Genomic DNA, 9,038 nt, shown 5'->3' on the forward strand with positions numbered 1-9,038 from the left:
CGGTCTGATTTGGCATCTTGTCACCACCACCAAAAGCACAGGCCTTGGCGCACTCACCCATAGAAGCATGCTCGATAATGGACTGAAAGGAAGCCCCCATAGACTCCATCTGAAGACACGGAATCTGTAGAGAGCCACTGGTCCTTCAACAAAAATGCCTGATCCTATCAGCTTCAGTAGGGATCAACGGAGTAGAATAATGGGCCAGATAAAGGAAACGGGTCACATAGGACTCTAGAGACATGCCCCTCTACTCAAGGTGTAAAACCTGCTCCTTGCGAGCCTCTCTCAAAGACCAGGGCACGTACCTCTCAAGGAAGGCCCAGTAGAACTGAGTCCAAGTCAAAGGAGGGGAACCCTCAGGTCTGCACGCCACGAAATACCTCCACCACGTCTTCGCTTCGCCGTGAAACTGGTAGGACACATAATCAACGCCGTGGGTCTCCACTATCCTCATACAGTACATCAACTCATGCATATCATGAATAAACTTATAGGAATCCTCAGACGAGGTACCAGCAAACCTCGGCGGCTCTAACTTCCTGAATCTCCCAACCAGGTCCTGATCAGAAGCAGTCATAATAGCGCCCTCCGTGGGCCTTATCTCATCATTAGGAGCGGGTATCGCATTAATGTGAGGAGCCATAGCTGCAGCGGGATATACTACCCGTGTAGGTCCCTGCTCAAGGGTCTGCGCCCCAACCCTAATCTGTGAACCCCCGCTAGGTGTAGTAACATCACCTGCCGCCTGCTGGGCATCAAGATGAAGCAATACTCTGGCCATAGTATCATGCATGGCCTAATCAGAAGTAACCTCAGGTTGTGTCTGAGCTGGAGCCACATCCTCGGGCTCAGGAGACAAGGATCTCTCTCGATGTAGTCCTACCGCTGGAGCTCTACCCCTGGTTGGGGAAGCCCGGCGGCCTCTCTCTCTTCCACGCCCTCGGGTGCCAGCCGTAGCTGCGGGCTCTGGTACCTGACCTCAGACCATAGTAGCTCGAGTCCTCACCATCTGTGAGAGAAGATATAAGAGTAAGATACTAATTTGATCTTTTCAGATACCAATCTGAATAAAGTAGCACGAAGGAAAGAAAGAAAGTGAGATTTCCTAAATGTCCTATAGGCTCTCATAGATAAGTACGGAGCTCATCGTACCGATCCACGAGACTCTCCTAGACACGCTCTGGTATTAAAGACTGAGCAACCTAGGGCTCTGATACCAACTAGTCACGACCTATTTTTCCTAAGTCGCGCGAGCACATACCTTCCCATCTCAGTAAGCCAAATCTCAACCCAACAATGAATAAATACATAAAATAATGAAATCAAGCAGTTGAATAGAAGAGATACGTAAGTCTCACGATATATATATATATATATATATATATATATATATATATATATATATATATATATATATATATATATATATATATATATATATATAAGTAGTAGAAAAGTGCAGAATGACAATAACACCCCCAGGGTCTAGTCTGAATAACACAAGAGCATCTAAAGGGAAATAATATAATCTGGAATACTAATACATAAAATGTCTATGTTTCTGAATAGAATAGGACATACAGATATAAAGTCTTCAAGGCAACAGACGGCCATGCTCACCCCGGAAACTAGAGAAAAAGCTGAAGCGACGATCAGCCACACGTCACGGAAGTGGATCTGACCTGGTACTCTGCATTCTTAAAAGAATGCAGCAAGTGCAGGTCAGTATAGACAACAGTACTAGTAGGCATCATCGGCCGACTAAGCATAGTTAATACAATTCAGATAATAAAGCAGATAAGCAAATAAACCAACAAGTATAAGACAATACGATCAATTCCAAATATCCATCATTACATATGTGAAGCATCCAATCCCCAAATGTGCCAAGTCTGAATATATCCAATCCAATCCAACATCACAATATACACTGAAACATCTCAAATCAAGTCACAATGCAATGCAATGTAATAATGGTATGAATGCAATGCAAATGTGGTGTACACATGTACTCCGAACGGAAATATAAACTTATCGGTAGCACAACCAGTGTGACTTGCGAAGTCTAAGTGCAACCCATCACGGATCTTTGCCCAACAGACAAACGAGACCCCGGATCTTTGCCCACGGGGGGGTTCTCACTGGCACCACCCTGGGGGACCCGTGGAGTCCATGCACTCACTCAGTCCACGATTCCAGAATGAACATCAGACATCGGACTCTCACGTCACTCAAGTAAAAGAGTTTCATCAAGTATCAATTCACTTAATCCACGATTTCGAGACGAACATCAGATATCGGACTCTCACTTCACTCGAGTAAAACTGAGCCCAGCTCATCATGTATTTCATCAAATATCATCAATATCTCAACAGTGTATCATGAAATGAGAGTGAGTGCAATGCATGAATCACATCAATAATCATACTCAATGTCACAAGTACCAATAATGGGTACGCCAACAATATATCTGAATCACAAATACCAACAGTGGGTATGCCAATAATATAACCGAATCACACGTACCAACAGTGGGTACGCCAACAATATATCCAAGTACCAATACCAACAATGGGTATGCCAACTATATGATAATCAAGATGATAAAATAGAATCCAATGTCTACCAACGACTCATGGCATCAAGCCGGCACAATAGAACAACCAATATCACACATAACGAAGTGGCTACCCCAAACACACAACAGGGCCCAACCTAAGGCAACATCTAACCCGACTTCATACCTGAAGGTTCACATGATATCTCTGACAATAAAATCTAAGTATGTGCTTTGCTATACGAAGTCTCACCAAAGGTAAGCCATAACCTACCTGGATAGCCGAACCGCAACACCAACAACTCACTCATTTGCCTTGTCTTTCCGCTAAACCTCATAACCAAAGTAGTATAAGCATAATCAAATTCTAGATTAGAAATCATGAATAAAGATACTAACATTGTTACTATTCAAATTAGGTCAATTCTAGTCCTAGAATTGGGGAAACGGGCCCACAAGGGCAAAACGGGAAATTCGGAAGCAAAATATCAAATTAATCACTATTTGATCATAACCCAACCACTAATTGCTAATTTAACCTGAGGATTAGCCCAATTTCTAATTGCAAGCAAAATCCCCAAATTGGGTATGAACCCTAATTCCGAAATTCAATGCTAGGAATCTAAGATATATGATTAATAAAAGCTTAGATTCATCAAAATCCAACATAAACATCATCAATTTATCATTACCAAGCCTAGAGAAATTATTCATCAAAACCCTCTTCCAACTTCCATTAATAAGGGGTTATTAAAGGGAAGGGGGGAATCTAAGATGATTATGATTTAAGGAAGAGTAAAGAAATAAGCAAGATTTACCTCTAAGAATCTCCTCCAAATATCTGTAAGAATTGTTCCCTCAAGCTCAAATATTGAGATAGAAAATAATGAGGGTCTAAGGGCTTTTAACACTTCATGAATTTAACAAACTGCCCGTCATCCGCTGTAGCGGCACTAGAACGCCCTAGCGGCGCCGCTTCGGCGGTCACTTGATCGCTTCAGCGGTCAAGCCTAAACCGCTTAGGCCGCTATAACAGAAGGGTTACCGCTCCAGTGGTACCGCAAAAGCGGGCACCAGACACCAGAAAACTTCTCAAGTTTCACAATTTGATCCGATTTTCTGACTAGTTTCCGAGGCCATCTGTTCACATACCATACACATAGACACACATAAAAATGCGCTACGGACACGCCCGTGGCCTCGGAAATCCCAACGAAGGTCTTGTTGACCGAGTCAACCCCCGATGCCTTTATTCTAATTTCCCAACCCAAGTCCCGCAATGTATCCGAGTGCATTGGGAACTGAACCAAATACACACCTAAGTTCGAAACGACCATCCAGACCTCTCGAAATTGACAGAATTCTGAATAAGGTTCATTTACCCAAAAGTCAACTTCGGGTCAACCATTTTTCACTATAAGCCTATTTTTCACAAAGTGTCACGACCCAACTCCGTGGGCCGCGACCAGTGCCCTAGCTGGGAACCTATACGTACCCGATACCCAATTTAGCATATTATCAAAATAATGTAATATAATAGCAACATTAGTGGATGCTACAGAATTTAGCAGGAAAGCAGACTTGGCACACAGAAGCCGATAAGGCTGTCATAAAACCAAAACATCCCAAACATATGTACAGAACCCACACAGATGTATCCACAGACCTCTACAGAACATATCATAATCATAAGACGGGACAGGGCCCCGTCATACCCTGAACAAAGTACACATCCAGATAGCAGTGACAGACTGTACCAAAAGATGGGCTCTGTAGAAGAGAGCGCCCCAAAATAGCAGAAATGGGATCCTAAACGTGCGGATCAGCAAACCTGTCGTCTGTACCTACGCGGCATGAAAACGCAGCCCCCGAAGAAAGGGGGTCAGTACGAAATATGCACTGAATATGTAAAACGGAATCACAGAAGTCAAATCATAATGATTACAGAAAATGGGTACAAAATCCAGAGTGTCAAATGCATATTTCCAAATCAGACAGAATGTGTACAGAAACATATGTCATATCATATCCGATCCCTGCCACGGGACTCGGCAGACAGAACGTGGTCACCCTCCCGACACTGGTGCCACAATACAGAGGAATCAGAAAAGGGGGCGTGGCCCCGTATCATAAAATGTCATATCAGAATGGCCATAACAGATCAGATCAGAATAGGCGGACATGGCACATCATACTCCACAGACCCATGTACGCGTATACCTGCCCCCTCACATCGGGGCGCGGCGAACAATGCAGAGAATTACGCTTGACAACATATCCTGGCCCGGGCTCAGTGTGGGAAACATTGGGACATCCACGAATGGAGTAGTGAGAGACTAATGCAATTTAAAAATATAATAAATGTTTTCAAAGACTCGATGAAGCGTATCAAAGACAAACAAATCCAATGGGGTCGGACGGAATCATAATAAATGTATTTCGGATATCATAATAAATTACAGAAGTATAACTTTCCCGAAGTCATTCCGAGTGTCAAAATAATTTATAATATTTAACAGAATATTTAAAATAATATTCGTTAAGCGATTAGTAGGGTAATTAAAACATTTCTTTCAAAAATCGCTTAAAAAGGAAGCTTTAATACATTAGGGGCAAAAACGTAAATAGTGGGCCCGCCTCAGAACAAATAAGGTGGCGGGCTCAAATTGTGCCCTCTAAACATATAATATCATCTACGAAGGTTATACAGACATTCTATGACTTTCTGAGTAACTTAGAGCACAATTGCATAATTTCAGAAAAAGCGTATCAAAATGGTTCAATTCTACTGAAGGAAAAACTGAAATTTTGTCTTGCGGATTCCGAGGGCCAAGAGGTCCTTCGAGGCCCGGATCCGACCCTAATACACTAAGGGCATGCCAAGGGAAGAATTGGGTTTTCCTTACATACCTTTCACGCTCCTTAAGCCTTTCCAAACTCACTTCCCGTTTCGTCGAAAAACTGCAATTGGTCAAGTTTACCAATTGTAAGCTATGAATACCAAAGTTTCAACTTAATGCATATTTGGCTACCGAAATTTCGGCAACACTTCCCCTATACATATAGCACCCCGAGAATTCAACTCGGCTAGAAATCATCAACAACAACCCAAACGACAACATCAATATCAACAATGAACATTAAAAACATAAATATCCTTCAACTAGTCATTTTTCTCACAAGTTGACATAATCTTCAATTCAACCCAACTTTCAACTAAGATCAATAATTTCACATTCAACAACAATCATGATCATCACCATATAGTTCTAGAAACATTTCATATCGTTTTCCTCAAGATATACACTCGATATACATAATATACAACTTTCCGCCAAAGTCATAACTTATGCAAAACATCAAATCTTTGGCATACAACTTCATAACAAGTTTCCAACTTCCAAATTCATCAATGATCATCACTATTAGAAACCAAACAACTTCATTTCCTTAATGTCAGAAAATCATACTAAAACGACATAAGTTTCTACATTCCAATTCAATACAAACTTATATCATTCTAACTTCATTTACATTACAAACATCACAACAACACTTTAACACACTAAACAACTCAATTCCTTTCTATCCCAAACCATATACACCCTACGGCCATATGCCTATTTTTTCCAATATCAACTAAATTCATCCAACTTTCAATTCCCATATGCATTTCATCACAATCACAACTAGAATATAACATAAATTCAACACATTGTGGCTATACAATTGTGCATACCCACGGCTACACACCTACAACACACACCCACTTTGCAAACTTCCATTTTTCCATACAATCAACACATTTCTATATACTACAACACAATCAAAACTTCATAACACAATAAAAAGGTAGAAATTCTTACCTTTTCTTCAAGTCTTCTTCACTTGGAGATGTGATCACTTGGGTGATTCTAATGCTCCCCACTCCAATCCAACTATACCAAGTTACAAAGAAACCTTAACTTAGTAGGAAAACCACAAAAGAAAAATTTTAGGAGCAAGATTTTTGGTGGTGAATTTTTGCACCTCAAACCCGAAATGGTCTTCTTTTTTTGCTCTTGTTTTGCTCTTCTTTCTCTTCTAAGTCTCTTGAACCTTCTAAGGGATATTGATCCCTTTATAATTAATTAGCACATGGAAATACTCATTAAATCCATGGGTTGGGCCTCACTTGGCCGGCCACCCCTTAAACATTGGGCCTAAATTTTTATTTTATTTTTTTGGGCCAACTCGGTTGGTCCCGAGTTGGGCCTAGCCCACTGATCTTTCGACCTTAAAACGTTCATAACTCCTTGTACCGACGTCACCTGGGAACCCACGACCTATGGATTGAAAGCTAATTCAATTATCTACAACTTCTAGTTCAAGGTAGTTTCGAAATTCCAAACTTACAATACAGTTTTTTGCCCCCCAAAGTCAGGTCACCCGAAAACGTTTTCTTAAAAATATTCGTTTGGAGGGTTTCCACTTTGATTTGGTCCAAAGGTACTTCATGAGTTGTGTTTAACTTTACATATGTGATTCATATGACTTTTCAGATGTTCCAAAAAAAAATCTCGGTGTGTGGGCCCCACCCCAGCAGATGCTCCGAGGTTCAAAAATACGGGATATAACATCCTCCCCCCCTTTAGAACATTCGTCCTCGAATGTTAAATTAATCTCATAGGGTTTGAAAATACTTTGGGGGAGTTCATGTTTACAGACATCACATATGACACACGATTGATATTGAAATGAAATTAAGCAGGATTTAAGGTTACCTGTGGGCATAGGGAACAATTGAGGATATTTCTTCTTCATTTCCTCTTCGGCCTCCCATGTCATTTCCTCCCTATTATCGTTCCGCCACAGTACCTTAACAGAGGCTACGTCTTTATTCCGGAGCCTTCTTACCTGACGATCCAAAATAGATACGGGCTGTTCCTCGTACGATAGTTGCTCCGTCACCTGAATATCATCCGCATGGAAAATTCTGGAAGGGTCACCAATGCATCTGCGAAGCATAGAGACATGGAATACCGGATGTACCGCTTCCAAATCAGATGGCAAATCTAACTCATAGGCGACATTTCCAACCTTCCGAACAATCTGATAGGGCCCAATATAACGCGGACTGAGCTTACCCTTTCAGCCGAACCGCATCACGCCTTTCATAGGCGATACCTTCATAAATACCCAATCGCCTACCTGAAACTCCAACGGTCGACGCCGTTTATCCGCGTATGATTTCTGTCGACTCTGGGCTGCCAACAGTCGCTCTCGAATAAGTTTCACCTTGTCCACGGCCTGCTGGACCATATCTGGGCCAATCAACTCTGTCTCGCCAATATCAAACCAGCCGATCGGCGATCTGCACTTCCTGCCATATAAAGCCTCGTACGGAGCCATCTGGATGCTGGAATGGTAACTGTTATTATATGCAAACTGAATCAACGACAGGTGATTATCCCAGCTGCCTCTGAAATCAATAACACAGGCCCGCAACATATCCCCCAGCGTCTGTATAGTGCGCTCGGCCTGCCCGTCGCTCTGAGGATGAAATGCGGTGCTCAGACTCACCTGAGTCCCTAGTCCCTCCTGAAAAGATCTCCAGAAATGCGCCGTAAACAGGGCGCCTCTGTCAGAAATAATAGATATAGGAACTCCGTGAAGCTTCACAATCTCCTTAATATAGAGCCTGGCATAATCCTCGGCGGAATAGGTAGTCCTGACGGGAAGAAAATGGGCTGATTTCGTCAGCCTATCAACAACGACCCAGATGGAATCATACTTCCGTGGAGTGCGAGGCAAACCTGTAATGAAGTCCATATTAATAACCTCCCACTTCCAAGTCGGGATTTCTATCTCCTGCAGCAGTCCACCCGGTTTCTGGTGCTCAATCTTGACCTGCTGACAATTAGGGCACTGGGCGACGAACTCTGCAACATCCCGCTTCATACCGTCCCACCAGTATAAGCATCGAAGATCATGGTACATCTTCGTAGTCCCAGGATGGACCGAATAGCGAGCATAATGTGCCTCGCTCATAACCTGCTGCCGAAGGCCTGCAATATCAGGTACACACAACCTGCCTCTGTGTAACAAAGTACCGTCCGGTGAAAACTCGAACGGAGTCCTCTCCTTATCATAGGTTGTGTCCCTGTACCGAGCTAAGACAGGATCCTCATACTGACGCCGCTTAATATCGTCCCTGATGGACGACTCAGAAACCCCTCGAACAGAAATCTGGGTATCTCCAGAATCGGCCAGACGAACCCCGAGACTAGCCAACTGCTGAATATCACGGGCTATCTCTCTCCTGTCTGGCTGTAAGTCGGCCAAACTGCCCATCGACTTCCGACTGAGCGCATCTGCAACAACATTAGCCTTACCCGGATGATACAGAATATCCACGTCATAATCTTTCAGAAGCTCCAGCCACCTCCGCTGCCGCAAATTAAGCTCTCTCTGTCTGAAAATATACTGGAGACTCTTA

This window comes from Lycium barbarum, chromosome 9, assembly GCF_019175385.1.
Source record: "Lycium barbarum isolate Lr01 chromosome 9, ASM1917538v2, whole genome shotgun sequence".
Classification (NCBI taxonomy): Eukaryota; Viridiplantae; Streptophyta; class Magnoliopsida; order Solanales; family Solanaceae; genus Lycium; species Lycium barbarum.